Source organism: Canis lupus, chromosome 11 (assembly GCF_011100685.1).
Source record: "Canis lupus familiaris isolate Mischka breed German Shepherd chromosome 11, alternate assembly UU_Cfam_GSD_1.0, whole genome shotgun sequence".
NCBI lineage: Eukaryota > Metazoa > Chordata > Mammalia > Carnivora > Canidae > Canis > Canis lupus.
Window position 1 is genome coordinate 65480827 of NC_049232.1, and position 20320 is coordinate 65501146.

Consider the following 20320-nt stretch of genomic DNA (forward strand, 5'->3'; position numbering starts at 1 on the left):
GGCCCCTGTTATTTCCTGTTCTTGGGTCCCCACCTTCTGCCCTCTTGTTTGGGGAGGGGTCCATGTCCGGAACGGACTGGCTTCTCTGGGCTCCCTGCTATTGTGGTCCACACTGTGTACAAGACAAACAGACATTCTTGGGAGTGGCCAGGCATTATCTAGAGAATTCCAATCATTCAGCTAAAGAGAAAGTCACTCACCTTGAGCATTTAGAGGAGAACACCAGGTGTCTCAAGTAGGCGTAGATGGGAGACACAGCCTTTTAAGACTACCATCCGATTTTGGCTCAGGTTGTGATCTCAGGGTTGTGCGATCGAGCCCCACATCGGGCTCCACACTCTGGGGAGTCTGCTTGAGATTCTCTCTTCCCCTCTCCTTGCTTGAGCTCTCTCTCTAATAAATAAATAAATCTTAAAAAAAAAAAAAAAAGGCTACCATCCATGAGACAGCTAAGAGCTCAAAGTGAATTTTCCGTTCAGTGAATTATGGCACATCATGTGTCTTGGAAAAGCTAAAAGGATGCCAACATTTGCTTCTTTCTTGTGGAGTCTGAAGAGCTGGACAAGCCAGGGCTCAGATCTCAACTCTGTCACCTACTTGCTTTGTGTCCTTGGGTGAAATTCTTCAGCTCTGAGCTCATTGTCTTCATCTGCAGAATAGAAATTATTCCTACTTCAAGGTATTGCTGTGTGGATTTATTGAGATAAAGTACGTAAAGGGCATAGTAAATTGCCCAAACGTCGTAATGTGCAATTAATAATTGTGACCATTGTCGTCCCTACCATTTATATTGTATATATTCCTGTAAAGGAAACTGGCATACAACTGAGCCAGAGAGCACATGGAAGAAGAGTTGTAGGATCCATTTAGGATACGTGCTAAGGCAGACAAAGAACAGCAGAGCTAACCTTCCTGTAGTCTAGATCCTCTCAACCTCTAATTCTATACATGAGGCAGGGTCATAGTTCATTGCCCTTAGGCAGGCAGCCTCGGGCCAGTCCTAGCTTCACTATTTACTGCTCGGTGTCTTGATGCAAGTCACTTAAACTCTGGAGCTCAGTTTCCTAAGCTCTATAAGGGTCTTGGTCCTCATAGGCTGGTTTTGAGGAATAAATGTGACCGTGCATTGCAATCCTTTAATGGCAAAGGCTAGCATGTCCTAAATGCTTATTATAAGGCTATGACCTCTTGCTCATCAACCTCACCCAATACCTTCCACATCTGTGGGGTCCTATGTTCCTCTTCCAGCTTCACGAGGTGCATACTCATTGCCAGCTCCGAGACTCTGAAGCTCAGTCTTTGCAAACTGGCTCCTGTAGACGGGGGTACCCACACTTTCTTCTGTTCCAGTTAGACAGCTAGTGAGCCTGTACCTGTGGCTGCCTGAGTACGCCCCTTATTCCACAGCTATCCCTACGCTCTTCCTATTTGGTCCACAACTTTTAAAGAGTGCAAATGCCATGGGGCCATTCACCTCTGACAAAGCTTGAAAAATTATATTACTGGCTTGTGGCCAACATAGAAAGCCAGAGCGAACTGCCTTGTGTGGACAGCTTACCTTGTCCCTGTCATGAGGCCAGCTGCTCTCCCTTAGGTAACCTTTACAACAGCCTTAGAAGGTGGGTGTGTTGGTTTCTTATTGCTGCTGTCACAAATTACCACAAAATTAGCGGATTAGAGCAATAGAAATGTACCTTCTCACAGTTCAGGGGGGGCCAGAAGTCTGAAATCAAGGATGGTTCTTTTTGGAAGTATGAGGGAGAATCCGTTTCATGCCTTTCCCCTAGCTCCTGGTGGTTGCCAGCAATCCTTGGCACTCCTTGGCTTGTGGATGAATCACTCCAATTTCCACCCCTCTCTTCATATGGTTTTCCTTCTTTGTATATCTCTGTGTGTTTTTTCCTCTTATAAGGATTCCAGCCTTTGGATTGAGGGCCCACCCGAATCCCCTATGACGGCATCTTAACTGACTACATCTGCAAAGACCCTATTTCCAAATAAGGTCACATTCCAAGGTTCCAAGTAGACTTGAATTTTGGAAGGGATGCTCTTCAACACTACAGTAGCTATACCCATTTAACAGATGAGGAGCCTGAGCTTCAAGAGAGGAGCCAATCCTTTGTGTAAGCATCATGCAGTCCACTTGTGGCACCAGACGATTCCAACCCTGACCTTGTTCTCTCTAAGACTGATGTTCTTCCCACTGGATCACCTTACTGCACATAAATAAATGGAGAATAAAATAAGGCTCTCAAAATCAGGGCAGCAAAATGGTTAGCAGCAGTCAGCTACTAGATCAAAGAGGGCCTCTGGGGGGTGAACAGGATGAAGCAGAGTCTGTGCAAGTGAATGGTATCCCCTTTCTTGTTGCTGGTTCTCAGACTTTATCCAGTTTCCATAAACAGCATAACTTGTTGGCTCTCAACCATAGTGCTCTGCTCCTGGGATTCCATGGCTGGGCAGAGATTGCTCATAAATGAGACATGAGGAAGTTGTTGGGTTCTGTTGGCATTAAGCACAAGGAAAGAGCCAAATGCTCTTCTACAACTCTCTTGCACCCCATCTTACTGCTGGCTTATGCTTATCTGGCATCCCCTAGGAGGATGAAGAAATTCTATGCTTTCCTTCTCCTGCAGAGGTTCCTTCCTGGCATTCAGAGCCACAAAAGCAGTGGACGGAAGCATGTGACTGGTGCTCAGATGCCCAAACTTTTCCCAGAGTATGGTCCCGCAGAGCAGGACTGGGGGGAGCACAGTGCTGGGGGCACGAGGGGAACGATCCATGTGCTCACCCTGGTCCTGGCTAAAGCATAGGACAGAACCAGGGTCAGGTCCTCAATGTCAGGGGCAAGCTTACCCTTGTTTAAATCACAAATGCAACTCTGGCACCAGGCTCGGAATCCTGCAGAGTCAAGGGCATCAGTTTGCTCCATGAGGTGGGAGTCAGAAAATTTGGGTGAGCCTGGCTTCAGCCTTCCTTGCCCCTGGCTGCCCTGTACACCTTGCTCTTCTTCAGCAGACCAATGCCCCCAGCACCTGTCCTGATCCACAATTGCCACTTAGTCCTGTCAGAACAGGACACTCAGATTGACCATCCGGACTTTTCCTGGACTTCTCTCTTGCTGCCAGAGGGTGCCGGAGTCGGTTGGATCAGAGGTCTGTTTGCTACATGGTCCACCTTCACATATGGTGTTGTGCTTTTGAAGAAACTTAAGAAAACCGAGTGGCAGTCCATAGTGACTTGAATAAACATGATGATGAAACCTGTTCTGTGAGTGGGGGTCCAAACCTTCTAGAGCCTTGTAGCAGTTCATAGGTAACTGATTCAATAGACTAAAACTTTTCCCTGTTGGTAGGTGGTAGATGCTTTTGTTGAGTTTTCTTGGGGCTTATCAGGTATTTCATTTTATTTTATTTTATTTTATTTTTATTTTTATTTTTTTAGGTATTTCATTATAAAAGTGCCTCTTGATTCTTGTGTTTTCCTTCCTTCTCCAGAATTGTGAGCGTGGTTGTGTGGAGGTGAAGTCATTCCATGCACTACCTCCTCCCTTTGAGCAAGGAAGAGCTTGGTGGGTGACTCTACTATGGGACACGGCTCTAGGCTAAGTCCCCTTACCGCCTGAGGGCTGGGACCTGGAGGACAGATGGGAAATGATCCTGAGGCTAAATTGGGACTTAGGTCCAGGGCCCAGGGTTCAGGATAGCCCTGGTGGAATTACTTCCCATCTCTATAACTGCTCAGCATTCACTTTCTACATTAATAAGAGATGGGATGCTTTTGCTTACCACATACCAGATTTGGCAAGCCCCAAATATATTTTTTGCCAAATATATTTTTTTAAAGATTTTATTTATTCATGAGAGACACATAGAAAGAGAGAGAAAGGCAGAGACATAGGCAGAGGGAGAAGCAGGCTCCATGCAGGGACCCTGATGTGGGACTCGATCCCGGGATTCCAGGACCACGTTGTGGGCTGAAGGCAGGCTCTAAACCACTGAGCCATCCAGGGATCCCTCCAGATATTATTTTTTAAAACTTGACTCAAAGCTTTAAAATACTTCATTAGAGCAAAAAATTGATTTAAATTCGCTCTGTGTGTACGTGTGTGTGTGTGTGTGTGTGTGTGTGTGTGTGTGTTTACGAGTTTGTCTGTCTCACAGGGGAAGTTACTAAACTTACTCACCTTTACATTTGAATTGAATGAAGCAAAAAACCAAAAATCAATTGTTTAGGATAATATATAAAGTCAGCCTCCAATTTTTGTTCTCAACTTGACTGATCAGACCTTCAGAAATTTTTCAATGGGGTTTTCCTATGACATATCTTGTCTGTGACATCATCGTTCATGGAATTCTATGACATTTGGCTTCCCAAGAGGAATTTGCTTACTCACATGGTGTTACACAACTTTTCTGGGAATAGGAAGCTCATGGAAGGAAAATGTCCATATAGAACAGCAAGTCAATTATTTATCTTTGATGAAAAAGGAAGATTATCACAATGTACAGAGAAAGACGGTTCCTAAAAGTATAATGGATCACAGCAAGAAAGCACAGCTTCCCTGGGGGCAGGCTACAGTTTGATGCACATTTGTTCATCGTGGCTGAGTAAAGGCTTCAGTATTCATTGTATAGATAGAAAATGGAGTTTAAGAGGGACTGCAATACCTAACAAGCAGCTAAGCCTTGGTCTTTTGTTATTGTTGTTGTTAGAGAGGACACATGCCCAAGCTGTGAGGGGTGGGGAGGGGCAGAGGGAAAGGAAGAAAATTTCAAGCAGATTCCACACTGAGTGTGCAACCCGTTATGAGGCTCGATCCCAGAACCCTGAGATCACAACCCCTGCTGAAGTCAGAAGAGTCGGATGCTTAACCAACTGAGCCACCCAGGCACCTCAAGCCTTGGTCTATTTTAAGTCTATTTAAAGTTCAAGTGTGTAACTTTGTTTATACATGATTACTCTCAGTAATCATTACTTTTCTACTTGGAAAGGTAATATTGCTCAACAAATGTAAAACCTTTATAAAATAAAAATTATAGGTTCCACTTTAGCTTTTCATTTTCCCTGCAATGATGGGTTTCTTCCCTTTTCCAGAGTTTACCCTGGTTAATATGCTGATGTGATTCTTCCAAACAATATGTATACAAATGATATCCTTGGCTTTTAGACGGGGATTTAATCTCCTCCGGGTGCCTAATCTCCCACCATGGGCCCCATGCTTCCTTTTAATTTGTGCCTCTTTGTCTCACTATTTATATTTTCACATACTTAATTCTCTTTTTCACAAGTTAACATATGTACATGGTTAGAAATTCACAGGGTGTAGAAAAGGACACAACGAAAAGAGGTTTACCACTCTTGATGTCCAGTCCCTCCTATTCCAGAGAAAACCATTGTTACTGGGTTTTTATGTATCTTTCCAGGAATAATCATATAAAAATATATAAACATATAAAAAATATAATACATACATACACATACCAAATAAAAATTATACATATAAAACATATATTCACATTTGTTTTTGGTTAACAACAAAGCTAGAATGCTACATACACTGTCCTGTACCACTTGGCACTTAATATGTCTTGGAGATTGTCCTGTATCAATTCTCATAGAGCTGGGAGCTGTACTATATTCTCTTAAAGGTTGCATAATAATCATTTTATGAATATTCCAGTCCCCTAGTAACTTCAGGTATTCGTAGTCTTTTATTATTGCAAGCAATGTGGCTTTAGAGATCCTGGGATAGAGGCCGTTTTACACGTGTGCCTGTATAGCCGAGTGTAAATTCGGAAGTAGAATTATTTGGGTCAAAGATATTGTACAATTTGAAGTTGGGTCCATGTGCTAAATTGCCATCCACCATGGAGCTGGATGAGTGTGCCTGTTTCCTCCCTAATGAAGATTGACATTACTGGTAGGAAACATCTCACGAATCGATTTTGCTTTTCTTTAATATGAGTGGAGTTTTGTCTTGTTTGTCTAAGAATTATTTTTATATTTTTTTCTGTGTATCAACTTTTGCCCATTTTTGTGTTTGGGTTTTCTTACTGATTTTTGCAAGTTCTTTACAAATTGTGGATATTAACCCTTTGTGGATATTAACCCTTTGTGGCACAAGTTGCAACTGTTTTCTCAGTTTATTTCTGTTGTAGCCACCATTTGTTGAGTCCTTTTACTACTGCAGGACACGCCCCGTCCTGGGCACTTGTGTGTCCTATCAATTCCCTAAGGAAGGAGGAGTATTGTAGTCATTTTACAGCGAGGAAGGAGCCTGATCTGTTGGACACCAAAGCCTGTGCCTACCCAGAACTCTGTACTCTTTCTGTGCATGTGTATATTAACCCAGCATCATGTCAGGTTGCCATACGATTATGATGAATATCCTTTCAAAAGGTTGCGTAGCATTCACTGGTTAGGCAAATTGCAATTTTCAGATGCTGATTATCACCATACGTTTTCACTCTCTGAAGCTTTTTATTGTTGCCAGAGTGCAATGCATTTCTCCTAAAGCTTTGCCCTCCACGACACACCATGATGTCACCGATATTCCCGTGGAAGATAAGAGTTCAGTGTCTGAGAGAGTGAGCAGAGGGACCTTTTGAGTCTAAGATCCTTGGTGGAGAGAGAGACTCTCCAGAGATTCTGGGCAGAAATGCGGTGCATGTCAGGCATTGAGGCACTGCATGGGGCTGCTAGGCTTTTTCAGCCCCTTTCCCTTACAGGGTCACCACTAGCTTCCTCGGGTTCTGGGATGAAGTATAGCATATATCATTAGGATTCTGGATTCTCCTCCCTCCTAAAGCCTGCCTCTGAGCAGTATCAGAGGCCATCAGAGGCTACACTGGGAGAGTGCAGGGTGCAGTGGGAAGGGGAAGGGCTTGGAGGTTGGTGCACTATTTCTCTTTCTGTAGAATAATGTTTCTTATAGGAATAAATAAGATCATGGTGCATGACATAGCTGGGCAGTCCATTCATCCGTGTGTGTTGGTGCCAGTTTCCTGCTCTGTAGCTTTTAGTGCCCTGAGCACCAGGGCAGTACTGATGACTGAACTTCTTAAGGCCTTTCTTTTGAAAAAGATTTTGTGTATGTGTGTGTGAAAGAGAGAGCACAAGCAGGGGGAGGAGCAGAGGGAGAGGAAAGACTCTCCAACAGATTCCATACCGAGTGTGGGGCCTGCCGCAGGGCTCGATCCCATAACCCTGAGATCATGACCTGAGCCAGAACCCAGAGCTGGAGGCTTAACTGACTGAGCCACCCGGACGCCCCTCCGACAGCCTTTCTAAGCAAAGTCGCTGTTCTGTTTTCTTCTCATCAATTTTCCCCCAATAAATTAAGGACTTGGTATGTCTTCGTTTCCCACACTTAGCCCCAGTTAGAGGTTCCTCTGGGTAAATTTTGAATTGTCAGCATTCCCATCAAATTCACATATAAGTGCAAATTGCTTGAAAGACTGGCTCCATGCTGGGGCTTGGAGCCGTTGGGAGCTGAGCCTCGGAGGAGGACCTATGTGAATGGCAGTGGGGGAAAAGGCAGCCGGGCCATTGACAACGGACATCTGGAGGTGCCGAGACGCAGGCTTCCTTCGGTGCATGCCTTGCATTGGACCTTGGAGCTGCTTGAAAAGCCGCAAGCCTCCAGCTCCCTTCCGTCCTGGGAAGCGTGTAGAGGGAGCGTTGCCAGCGCTGACCTCTCCCTTCCTCCCAGCTTTGCAAGGCCATGCAGCAGGCTTGGGTCTCAACCATTTCTAAAGCCAGCCTCTCTCCACGTTGCCTACTTCCATCTCATTCCTCCTGACCTCAACAAATCTACTTTGGGGCATTCTAGCACGCTGAGGCATATGCACGGGATGGCTACATTTAGCAGCATAAATTCCTTCGCCTAAGGAGGTGAAGTTCTGACAAGGGGAGTGTCTAAGACAGCAGAGTTCTGTCCTGTCCGGGAATCCTCATAACCTCTCCTGGCACGAGTATCAAGCAGTTTCAAAGGCTGAGGCTGCTGCTCCCGCTCCCATTTGCTGGCTTGCTTCCCCTTGGCTCTGCCCTCATCATTAGCAGGTTCAGGACTACCCACTTTGGCCCAAGGTTCACTCTGGCATCACAGAACCACAGGGATTAGGAGCAGAAGGGAAGTGAGTTTTGAGGGTTCACCTGGTTTAGGTGTCGCATTTCTCAGACCAGAAAAGTGAGACCCAGAAAAGAAATAATGGGCTTCCCAAAGTCACATAGCAGCAGGTGTATGGTTTCAGGGACCCCCGTTTCTGATTTGCATTTGCTGCCCCTTTTTGATCCTGTGCCTACTTCTTGGGTTCCCTCCTGAACTGCCCGCTGTGGCTTCCAGGGCAGAGCCTTACCCCGTGGGTGGGATCCGTGGATTCTAGCCAGAGCTCTGTTCTTGACCAGCTGTGTGACCCTAAGGAGGGGTCCATAGGCTGGGGCCTGTCCCTCTGTGGAATGGGTGAGAAGCTCCACCTTGCTGTTGGTGGAGGAAGAGAGGAGATATAGAAGTAAGGGTGTGTGACACAGACTGGGCCCGAGCAGGTGTGCAATAGATACTTACTGACTGATGGGCTTCAGGGCGTCGATTGCCTCCAGTCCCAGCCAACCAGGACCAAGTTTCAAAATGGTATCGTTTCCCCCGGTGCCAGACACCCTCAGAGACTGAACAGAAGATCAGGTTTCGGCCTGGTAGAATTAAAACTGGCAGTCCAATTTATTTTTGTAAATTTAGGAAAACCACCCCAAACCCTGGGCCTGTGCTGGAGGGGAGGGGTGAGCAGCAGTGAGGCGTGTGCCCCGAATTCAGCTCCGTTCATTCCTCACAGGAGAGCCACTGCCGTCAAATAAATGCAGAACTGCTCGGTTTATGCTTTTGTCACCTACCTTGCTAGTTTAACTTCGCCCTCTGCCTCCGAGGTTAGCAGGTTTCCTAAACTCTATCCTATTTTTGCAGCCAGGGGGAGGACTGTGTGTGCGCGCACATGCATAAGTGTACATATGCACATATGTGTGTGCACAAATGTGAGCACCTAAGTGCACATACACAGGTGCGTGTGTGTGTGTGTATGTGTGTGTATTTCCTAGAGTTGTCATAACAAAGTACCAGAAACTGGGCAGCTTGAACCACAGAAATGTACTGTCTCACGCTCCTAGAGACTGAACGTGCAAAAACCAGCTACCAGCCCTGGTTCCTTCTGAGGCCTCGAGGGAAGGATCATTCCAAGCCCTTCTACTTGGCTTATAGATCCTGCCTTCCCTCCTGTATCTTCACATTGTCTGTCTTCTAGGTGTTTCTCTGCATCTAAGTCTCTTTTTATACGGGCACCAGTCATCTTGGATTAGGGCCCACCCTAATGAGCACATAACTTGATTACCTCTGTGAGACCCTATTTCCAGATAAGGTCACATTTTGAGGTACTGTGTGTTCAGACTTACACATAGGAAGTTAGGTTTCAATTCGTAACAGTGAGCGTGTGTGTGTGTGTATGTGTGCTTGTGCACATATGTGCATGTGTGTAGTGAACCGGAGCATCTCAGACTCCACTCAGAAGCATGTCTACGACTTATGGGGCACCTGGCTGGCTCAGTTGGTAGAGCATGAGACTCTTGATTTCAGAGTTGCACGTTAGAACCCTATGTTGGGTGTTGAGATTACTTAAAAATAAAATCTTGAAAAAGAAAGAAAGAAACAAGCCTACTACTTAGATAATAGTATTTTTTTTTAGTTTATTTATTTATTTTTTAGTTTATTTATGTTTTTGCTAACCTCTACACCCAACATGGAGCTCAAACTCGCAACCTCAAGATCAAAATCGCATGTTCCACCGATGGAGCCAGCCAGATGCCCCTAGATACTAGTACTTTCAGAGTACATATTGTTTTCTCTTTTGTGAAGAGGGAAGATTTAAAACAATTTTTCTTATTTTCTACAAACCCCTTACAAAAGCAGAGGGGCCGACATGATTATGTAGAAAGTCCTAGGTACCACTTTTGCCTCTTGGCTTGAAAACATCTCTTCGTGGAAGACCTTCTCCTGGTTTGTCACTCTCGAGCAGAGTAGTGCCACCTTGGGTGTGTGATTTCCCCACCTCTTGTCACTTTAGACTGTTAAGTAGCATCTTGAAATGCCTCTGGCTATACTACAGAACATTCCAATTATTCCAAAGGGTACATAAATTCAGTTTCCATGGCACTCCCTATTGACTTGGTATCACCAAGTTAGCCCTTGAGAAACTCCTAGATATATTTCTAAATAAATTTCGGCATATTAAAAATGTCATTCAGATGTTGGAAATAGTTGTCAAGGAAATACCTTTAGATTCCTTTTCAAAAAAACAGGCCTGCCTGGGCTCCATCTACTCTGATGACTCTTTCCTTGTATGCTTGGGAGGGTCCCAGGAGGTCTGCTTTTCTGGCCAACCCGCAGACCACGGGCAGTCCTGCCGCCAACGTTGGGCTGCTCACCTGCTTCGCCAGGAGGAACTGCTTCCCAAACTGACCCTGAACTCCTGGCTGTGCAGGACCATGCTTGGCACTTGCCCTCCTCTCCCTGTGCACTGCAAATATCCATTCTCTCTCTCTTCTCCACAATGACTTCATGACCTTGCAGGGACCTGAATTCTGACTTTCTAGTCAGCCAGACCTTGAGTTCATCCAGTTTTTTTCTAGGTCAACCCAAAGTTGGGGGCCAGGGGGGTGGAACCTGGGGGCAGTGTTGGGGGCTACTCTGAATACCTACCTGGGCAGGGGAACCCACGTCAACACTAGTCGGCCTTGGTGTGTAGTGCTGGGGGGCTGAGTCTGTGGCACAGAGTGGGGGATGTCTGTGACACTCGTGTCTGCCCAAGGCACCTAGGGATCTATTTTTTGGTTGTTGCTGTTGCTTGGTGGCGGAAGACCCTGGTGAGCTCGGAGAAAGTGGAGCCACTCCTTGTGCCCCCACCCCCCCCATGCCCAGACATTCCCTGAAGTTACAGCACTCATCCCAGACTTCATGTTCCTCTGTCCCACTTCAGCACGAGACAGCATATAAGCAACCCTTTAAAATATATCTCCCAAAGACCGTTGCAGGATATAAAAAAAAGTGATGGCGAGGTAATATGAAGTTAAAAAATGTTGGCTACAAAACTTGCATGTACTGCGTGGTCTCCACCGTATTAAATACATATTTCCAAAAAGGAGACTACGTGGAATGCAATGAAAGAGTAACCGATTTCCTCTGTGTGGAAGGAAGACGAATAATGTTTATTTTCCAAATGGTCCACAGTGAGCATTTATGACTTTCATAGACACACACTCACGTCTGTCTATTATAGATGCACGTCTGTATCTCGCCCATTTTACTGGCTCTTCAGGATCTTTCTGATTTTTTTTTTTTTTTTTTTTTGCTACCTCGGCTTCACCAGGACATTCATTCCCTGCTTGCCCGGGGCTCCTCTGGGCCTTTCCACGAAGAAGGCAGTGGAAACTGGTCTGTCCGCGCACTGAGGGGGACAGACAGGGGGACAGACGCCTGCCCTCCAGGCCGGGCCTCCAGGGAGGGGCCGGGCCTCCCGAAGGAGGTTAAAGTCCTTCTTTGTGTGCATGGCCTTTTAGGGAGCGAGGGAGGGGCGGCTGTGACATCACAGTGTTCCGTCGGGAGGCTGGAAGGAATTTGTCCAACTTGAGCCAGTGCTCAGGAATCTGCCTGGAAAGAGACGCGATGCTGGGGACCTTGGAGACCCACACCCTGTGGGCAGGGTAAGCCGCGGCTGCTGACCTCTCTGAATGTTCTTTTCCTTCTAAGCTGAAAGGAGTGGGCCTCCCATCTGAGGCCAGTCTGGGTGGAGTGGAGGGGTGTGTGTGGGGGGCTGGCAGTGAGGACTACAGGGGGTCCCCCCTCCCAGGCCTCCAGTCCTTTCCTGCTGGAGGGAGAGGGGGCAGCCGAGCTCACTAGCCACTTGCTTCTCTTTGAAACCGGGTCCCAGCACCCGCTTCCCACTTAGAGGCCAGAGAGGGAGCAGCACTGCCGGGGGCGCCTGTAGATTCCCAGGGCCGGGGGCGGGGGGCAGGTGATGCTCACGGACGGTGGCGAGCGCGTGTGTCCTTGTGTCCTTGCCAGGACAGACGGCCGACAGCCAGCGCCCCTGCTGACGGGTTTGCTAGTTATTGAGTGACCTGCGGGGCTGCACGGTGGGCCCCCCAGGCACAGCAGCGGCTTGGGGCCTGTCCCCACCGGGAGCCAGCGGGGGGTGTGGCGGCGGCCAGAGGAGCCCCCAGCTCGGATCACGGGCCACAGCATCCTCTGCGGACAAGGGGTTCATCTCCGAAGCATCTGGCACCGTTGCCTCATTCCCTCCTGGCTCACGGGCTCCTCACGGTGGATTTGTGCCGGGTCCTCCCGGGGAGGGGGGGGTGTCTCCGCTGGACCTTCTCTGCCATGAGCGGTTGGCCAGGCAAGAACCCAAGATCCCAAACTATTTTAAAAGCAAGAGGGACACAGCTGAGTTGCAAAGAACTGAAGCTAGCCTTGCTTTTACTTTCGGCAGAATTAGTTACCCTAGAAAGTTCTGGTGGCCGGAGCCAGCGTTCGCTCTGTGGCCTTGATCTCGGTTTATTCTGGAGGGGGGCACTGCCTGGCGGTGCAAAGGGGGGCCTCTGGGGAGAGGAGCATCTGAGGTCTCCTTGACAGAGCACGCTGTTTGTTGAGGAGGAGGTGACGCTTGACCTCCTTGGGGCAGAAAGGAAGCATCTCAGGGGCAATCTTGAGGCCTCCCTGCCACTCGGAGCCCTCCCGGGGGGTGTGGATCTCCGAGCAGCCGAGAGAGCCTTTCACCAGTTGCTATAGAAAAGGCAACAGCTTCCTTCCTCCCTCGACTCCCCCCGCCCCCCCCCCCCCATCGTCTGCTGCTTTCATGGAGAGCCCGAGCTATAAACGTGTTAATCATACGACACCTTGACATCTTCCAGATGTGCAGCCCAACATCCGAGTCGGGGACTTTGCAGCTGGGTGAAGGGGATGCTATTAATAGGGCAGGCTGTGGTCTTGGGGAGACTCCTTTATGCTATAAATTGACCACTTGCCTTCCACAGAAGTGTGAGCCAAGACATAGTTTGTTCCCAGCAAAGGAAGTTTCCGAAGTATTTTCATCCCACCTTCAAGCCTGTCTCTGTACCATAAGCCAGAGAGAAGAGCAGGATGGCGATGCCATAGACGTCCTCAGAAAGAAAGGCTGGGCCTGCGGGAACAGGGACGTCTTTGTAGAGCTGTCCCAGTCATATTTGGCTGTAAGGCTGGATGGCAGGAGGTCCGAGAGCCATTGTTGGTGTTAGCTCCCTTTATCAGGGGTCGTAGCCTTAACCCTGAGCACCCCCCCACCCCCATCCTGCTCTAAATTTAGCTTGCAACTGCCTAGGAGTGCTTAGGGGCTTTGAGTCTGGCATGGTTCCATCAACCAGGAGGGGGTCCTTCTTGGGGACTGATGAGGCTTCTGGCTTCCCACAGTCCACACAGGCCCCTGGTCCTCCAGGCCTGAAGAAGCCCTGCGAGGGGGCGGAAGAGGAAAGGCTGCCTCGGCCTGGAATGTGGCCCTGGTGATAGCCTCTCCCCTCCGCTTCCGGGCCCAGAGGCCTGCGCCCAACCAAGGCAGGAAGCCAGGCACTCTCAGTCATCCCCATTCTCTGTTCCCCCACGCGGTGGGTGGAAGGGGCCCGCTCCCAGTCCCCGTCCTTTCTCTGGCCTGCCCCCGGCCTGCCTTCGTCAGCAGGGAGGGCCGGAGGGCTGCAGGCCAGCTGCTGAGGAACTTGGGTGCTCTCAGCTTTCTCCATAAACTTTCTAGCCAGCCCAGTTTGTGCTGTTGAACAGGGCTGTGGTTTTCTTCCCACTTAGCACTTCCTCTGCCTTGTGCTTTTTGCTCTCTTGATGTGACCTGGAACTCCCTGCCTCCAAGGCTGTACACTCCTTGCTGCAGAGCTCAGTGCTCCCCGCCCCCCTCCCCCCCCATGGCCTTGGCCCAAGGCTTGCCACTCTGCAGGTTCTCTGGCATGCTTATCCTCAGGCATGCTTATCCTTGCAGGAATGCACTTTGACCTCCCTCAACCCCTGGGCTCCCCTCCCACACTCCTGGAGTTCCCTCAACCTGGGGAGTCCCTCTGTCCCAGATCTCCAGCTGGTAGCTCTACCCTGGTCCCTTCAAGTCTAATCAAGATCAGGAGACCCATGTGGGCATCTTGCAGGTGTCTTGGCAGGTTCCATTAGCTGGGAGGCATCCCCTCTTTCCATTTACCTTTGTGCCAGAAACTACAGCCAGGAAGTTGAGTCCCATAAGAAACCTTCTAGATGGTTCCACGACATGGACCACAGAACCAGTTCTCTGCCGTGATAACAGTTGTGTCCTGGGTACTCAAAACTTGACTTAGGAAAGAGAGAGAGGATAAGAAGGGAGACCGGAGATGCTCTCTGGTTGCACAGCTATGCGGAAGTCTTATTTTATAGCCACGCCTCTGTACCTAGGCCAAGAATGAGTTTGTATTTTTGGTGGAACTTAAAAATAACTGGATTAAAGGATCAGGTCACCTATTATCTGGGGAAGCGTGTTTCTAATTTAAATATCATGGCCTTAGTAGGAAGTAATCTGGGTTATTCAGAGTAGAAAGCTGGTTGTGCAGCCAGCGCCTGATGTGTGAGTGATCTGGGTCACTGTGTGCATGTAGGGTAGGAGCCCGGAGGTAGCAGCCTGAGGGTGGTGGCAAGGTGGGCGGGGAAGCTTTGAACACAACCAGCATTTCAAATGAGTAGAAGCTTCGGCTTCTTGCCCTTGTAGCAAAGGATACCTTCCTGGTGTCCCTCGGGGCCCAGCCAGGTCGGCCAAGGAAAATGTACCTCCTGCAAGTTCTTTGTGCTCACGATGCTCCCAGCTGCAGGTCCAGGTGCCCTGGGAAGAGAGAACACGCTGCCGTCCGTCACCCCAGCTGGGCAGGTGTCAGGACCCCGATCTGTTTTCTGTGCACATTAACAACAGTCTTCCAGAATCTCACATGTGCTGTGGACTCTGTGGTGTTGGGAAGGAGTCGCAGCCTGTAGGTGTGGGGTCCGTTGCAAAGCCTGCGGTGTGGGATCTTAATATTTTTGCCCCTGGGTTATTGCTCGAGGAAGCATAGAGGACTCTCTTCAGAGGCCAGCTCGAAAGGTAAAATTCCCAGATGGAGCAGGAAGTCAGCACCCTCGTTTCTAACTGGAGGGCCCTGCAGGTAGAGCAGAAGGTAGGAAACTGAACTCAGTCTCCAGGAAGTCTGTCTCTGTTCAGTTCTGAATAAAGGGGGGAGAGGGGTCTCTGGCCTCGGAAGCCAAATTGTGAGTCTCCCATCACTTCTAGAGACGCAGGGGTGCAAAATGTCCACCCGAGAGCCAAGTAAATACTCTTTAAAGCTATCCGCCCTTCTTAACGTACCCCTAGACGTTTTGGAAGCCTGCTGTCACTGAGGACACTTTTTGAGGTATTGGGAGAGAATTTGAAGAACCAGCTTTCAAATCCTGGCTGTGCCACTTCCTAGCCAGGTGATCTTGGGAAAAATCTTTCAGTTTCTCTAAATTTGATATTCTAAAGTTTTTAAGACAAAAGTAGACAACTCTGCCTTTCTGCTTGCCAGGGGGCCCTGCTACAGGTTATCAGCTGAGAACGTGTATGTGCATGCCCCGTGAACAGTGTGTCCATAGTAAAAGGGGGTGTGACACTCAATCGTGTGCCCACAGGACAGGCTCCTTAAGCTGCCTCGTTCACTCGCACATCTGCATGGCTCGTAGAGTACAGGCTACGGTCCACGTTCCGTTCAGACTGCTGAGTTCACCTCTGCTCCAGATGTGGCGGGAGCCCCCCATCTGGGTGGCTCTTGACTGTCCATTCCATCGCATCTTCAGATTTTGACTTTTAAAGGCAGGAGGCAATGACTTTATGCAATTACTCTGTTTCTTGCAGCAGCAAATGCATCTTCTAATTGTTCTCGGCTTCAGCTAAACTTAATGTTTGAGGATCTGGAGTAGGAAAAGATTAGGGAGGTTAGAGGTGCCTTAGGTCTGACTTTTAGCTTTGCCTGGGCCTTTCGCCTCTAAATGCGTCCTGTTTTCTTTTCAAAAATCAAAGTGTCACCATCACCCCATCACCCCCCCGCCCCTGCCCCCAAGAAAGCCAGTTCGCAGAGAGAATTTAACATGTCAGGGGAAAATTGCTTAATGATAAGGAACATTTGCATTAAACACTTTGCAGTTTACATAGCGCCTTTTTCTTTCTTTCTTTCTTTCTTTTTTTTTTTTTAAGACTTATTTTATTTGAGAGAGAGAGAGAGCACATGCACATGGCAGGATGGGGAGGGGCAGAGGGTGAAAGAAAGAGAGACTCTCAGGCAGCCTCCCTGCTGAGTGAGGAGCCCGGCCTAGGCTGGATCTCCTAACCCTGAGACCATGACCTGAGCCAAAATCAAGAGTCAGATGCTTAAGCGACTAAGCCAGCCAGGCGCCCCTGCATAGTACTTTTAAACACATTAATCTAATTCCCAAAACAGATTTGAGAGATCTTGTCATGAGTCCAGCTTACAAAGGAGTTATATTCTTCCAAGAAGAGTCCCGTGATGGTCTTGCACAGGGTCTGCAGAACTTTCACTGGAAACACAGGCCCCCAGGTTGTGAATTAACCCAGACTAACTTGCTTTGCATGACTTTTAAGTACATTTTGGTAAGTAGTGGCAGCTTGAGACACAGCCCGGCTACTAGGTTATAATTAAAGCAGGTGTTGGACTGCTGGCACTCATACAGATATTTATTAAATGAACATTTGTAGAAGTAGGCATAAAACCTACTGCCTGCAACCTCAAAGAAATCTCAGCTCTGGAAGATTCTAGATGCTCCAACCCCACCTTGCATGAAGATAGATGAGGCGGTTTTACAAGGACAGGATTCCCTTACTGTAGAGTAGTTGTTAAACAACCAAAGTCCTCTGAACCCAAGACTGGGGAAAGGGCGGTTTGGATTTGGTTTTCGGTCTCCAAGACCAGCCCTAAGGGTATATAAGCCATGGTGCTCTCTCTGTCCGTAAATCCTATTCAGGAGTAAATCCTATTCAGGAAAGCTCGGAGAACATCTCTAATCTGCACATTTGAACACCACCAATTTCACCGATTTCTAACATTTATTATGCTAATTGACAAGCCACTAATTTCACTGATGAAAACCCATTTCTCACCTTCATTATGCCAATTAGCAAAGCCTCAGGGGGCCATGGGAGTAAAAGAGAGCTAAACTACCCAGGAAGGAACCACCTAGGGGGCCTGGAATTTCTGATTAGATCCTGGTTGACCAGTCTTGGGATATATATCCCCAGTCCGGATGGCCGTCTGCCCCTGGATATAATTTAAGCTGTATTACATTGTCTCTGTCCACACATCTTAAAGTAAATAGTAGATATCCTGACCAGCTATTAGCTATTCTGGGAAGCCGTAGTCTGGCAGGTGATATGTGTCATGCTGTTAGGGCTCCACCTGGAGGGTCAGCAGGGGGAAATCTAGGGATCTCCCATGGGTCTCTTAGCACCCTTTCAAAATCCAGTTTGGTGGTTTTTCTTTCTTTCTTTTGCTTTCTTTTCTTTTCTTTTCTTTTCTCTTCTTTTCTTTTCTTTTCTTTCTTTCTTTCTTTCTTTCTTTTTTTTTAAGTAAGCTCTATGCCCAATGTGGGGCTTGAACTCACAACCCCACGCCCCCAAATCAAGAGTCATATATGTTCTACATACTGAACCAGTCAGGCGCCTCTGATGGTTCATTTATATCTTTTTTTTTTTTTTTTTTTTTCATTTGGGGCACAGTTTATTTCAGAAAGGACTTTCCGGTTCATTTAATGAATGTGTAGTTTATCTGAATCTGGAATCGGGTTCATCTTATCAAGCATGGAGAAAATTCTAGTCTTTCTAATCTTCAAAGGGAACAATAAGCATTTGTTGGTTTAAGCAACACATCATTTAATGACACCAAGCCCAGATTCCTGCCAAATCTGTGCTTTGGAATTTCCAGTCCACTTCCATTTACCTGGTGTACTTACTGGGGGCTTTGATTGCATCAGGCCATCTTGCAGGAAGGTAAATTCATCCTATTGAGAAGAGAATTCAGGAATTTGCTCTTTTGTTATAATTGTTGCCTAACTTTACAAGAACCCAGGACCTCTGATGCGTGATTGTGAATCAGTAATGCAGCATAATCTCTCGAATCACTTCTATCCTGATTAGGATGTAGAGCTGCTGCTCCCTGAAGTAGGTAGAACTGAGTGTCAAGAAAAATACTCCGCATTTGTGGAAAGAAGTGGGAGGAGCCCCCTTGTAACTAACAGGAAGGAGAGAGAACCAGCTTCCTGTTTACACCCTCCAGTGTCTTTCAATTTTTTTTTTAAAACAAATGCATTGGAACAGAATCTTCTCAAATTACACAGGAACTCCAGACTCTTGACTTTTACCAGTAATTAGCATTTTTAAGATCTCAGTTTGACACGTCATAGAAGACAATCAAGGAACGAGACTCATCATTGTCTGACTCAAAGCTCATGGTAGTTTTTTTGGACACAGCAAAAACATATTGTCAGATGCTATTCTCAGACTTTTAAAATTTTGAATTGGAAAACTTGCTACTTCAGAAAATATGCCTTGGTATAATTAAGTTCTATAAGAGAAAAAAGGCTGGCAGGGCATCTGTTTGTCCATCGTCCAACACTTGAGAAGTACCAAGGAGAAAGAGAGGAGGTGCTCTTGAGCCATGCTGTGGGGGTGGGCTCCGGACCTTCTGTCTCTGTGATTAGCAGCTGATCACTAGAGGCAAGTTTTTCCCTCCTCCCAACTAAATACGATCCAAAATAGACTTAAGGCTTCCTAGGAAGCTTTTGTTAAGAAAAAAGTGTTGTCTCATGGAGCTTATGGTTGCTGCTAATCTCATTATCACCCTACAAAATAAGCCTCCTGCATGTTTAATGAATGGATTGACTAATAAAGTATAGAATGAATTCTTTGCCTTTTTAGCTTCTTTTACTGTTACTTTGCCCTCTGTCCTCTTATATCAACTAAAGTATTTCATGTTTCATAGGGCAGTGATTTTCAACCATATTTTCAGTTTCAAGCTTCCTACCATTTTCCTACCTTTTTTTTACCCCAAACCAAAAAGGATATAAGAAAAGTTCTACTTGGGCAGCCCGGGTGGCTCAGCAGTTTAGCACCACCTTCAGCCCAGAGCATGATCCTGGAGACCCGGGATCGAGTCCCATGTCAGGCTCCCTGCACAGAGCCTGCTTCTCCCTCTGCCTGTGTCTCTGCCTCTCTCTCTCTGTTTCTCTCATGAATAAATAAATAAAATCAAAAAAGAAAAAAAAGAAAGAAAGAAAAGCTCTACTTATTCCCATAAAGAATGTTAGCAGTCAATCATTGGCCAAATGAAGCCAGGGTGGGAGGGTCACAGATAATCGGACTCTCACGGTGGCAGTGCCTTGTATCTTTTTTTGTTGGTCTGTTTATTCCAGTAATGGCTTTCCATGGAGAGGGCTAATTTTGACCTAGGTTCATTTGAAACTGAATGGCAGCCAGGACATTTCAGGCATTCAAATTTTCTGTAATTTTTAATGACACAGAAGTCCCTGGCAATTGCCTTACAAAAAAAAAAAAAAGTCTAGTTGATATTTTTAAAAGGCAGTAGAAGCGTCTTTGACATGTCTTTTGAGTTCATTCTAATGATAGAAGAACCACTAGTTAATGATGGTAAAAAAGAAAAGAAAATAAAGATTTTAGCATTATAAATATCTGGTATTACAGTACCAGACTTGGACAAAGACCAGAGCTAGACTGGAAGGTCATCCAAGACCCAAAGGTGTTGACAAATGAATAGTTGTTGTTGTTGTCTATGACTAAAGAAGGAACATCTATTACTTGAATGATTTAGGTCTAAAGGGGAATGTAAAAAATAAAGAGTGAAGGAAACCCCCAGTTCATGGATAACCATGAGAGTTTTTCAGCATTCTGACAGCAGCGCAAGAGCACATAGGGTGAATTCCCATGTTGTCCTGAGTCTCATCAACAAATCCATACTATGCACCCTCCTTGGAGGGATTTTGAAATGACTCCCCTCAGAATCATCCTAAGGTGGTGTTTTATAATTACGTTCTGCGATATTAAAATCGTTTACAATGGACACAAACGAAAATGATACCATCTTACAGTTTTGCGTGAACTCTGTCAATAATACCAGGCACACACCATAGACTGGAGAGAGGAAGACAAACTTGACCAAGGTGTCAGTGAACTCCTTGAGGGGACACCCA

At 47.0% G+C, this 20320-nt stretch overlaps 1 protein-coding gene and 1 long non-coding RNA gene across 11 annotated transcripts in view; one reads left to right on the plus strand and one right to left on the minus strand.

The window, feature by feature from the left end:
• The window catches only part of PALM2AKAP2 (PALM2 and AKAP2 fusion), a 331098-nt gene that overhangs the window by 274702 nt on the left and 36076 nt on the right, over positions 1-20320 (plus strand). The gene's annotated exons all lie outside the window — the stretch shown is intronic.
• LOC119873974 lies at positions 12897-18325 on the minus strand. The gene is made up of 3 exons (XR_005367148.1): positions 18068-18325; positions 14271-16015; positions 12897-13223 (listed from the first exon to the last, which is right to left on the minus strand). It is a non-coding gene; the product is annotated as an uncharacterized LOC119873974 (long non-coding RNA).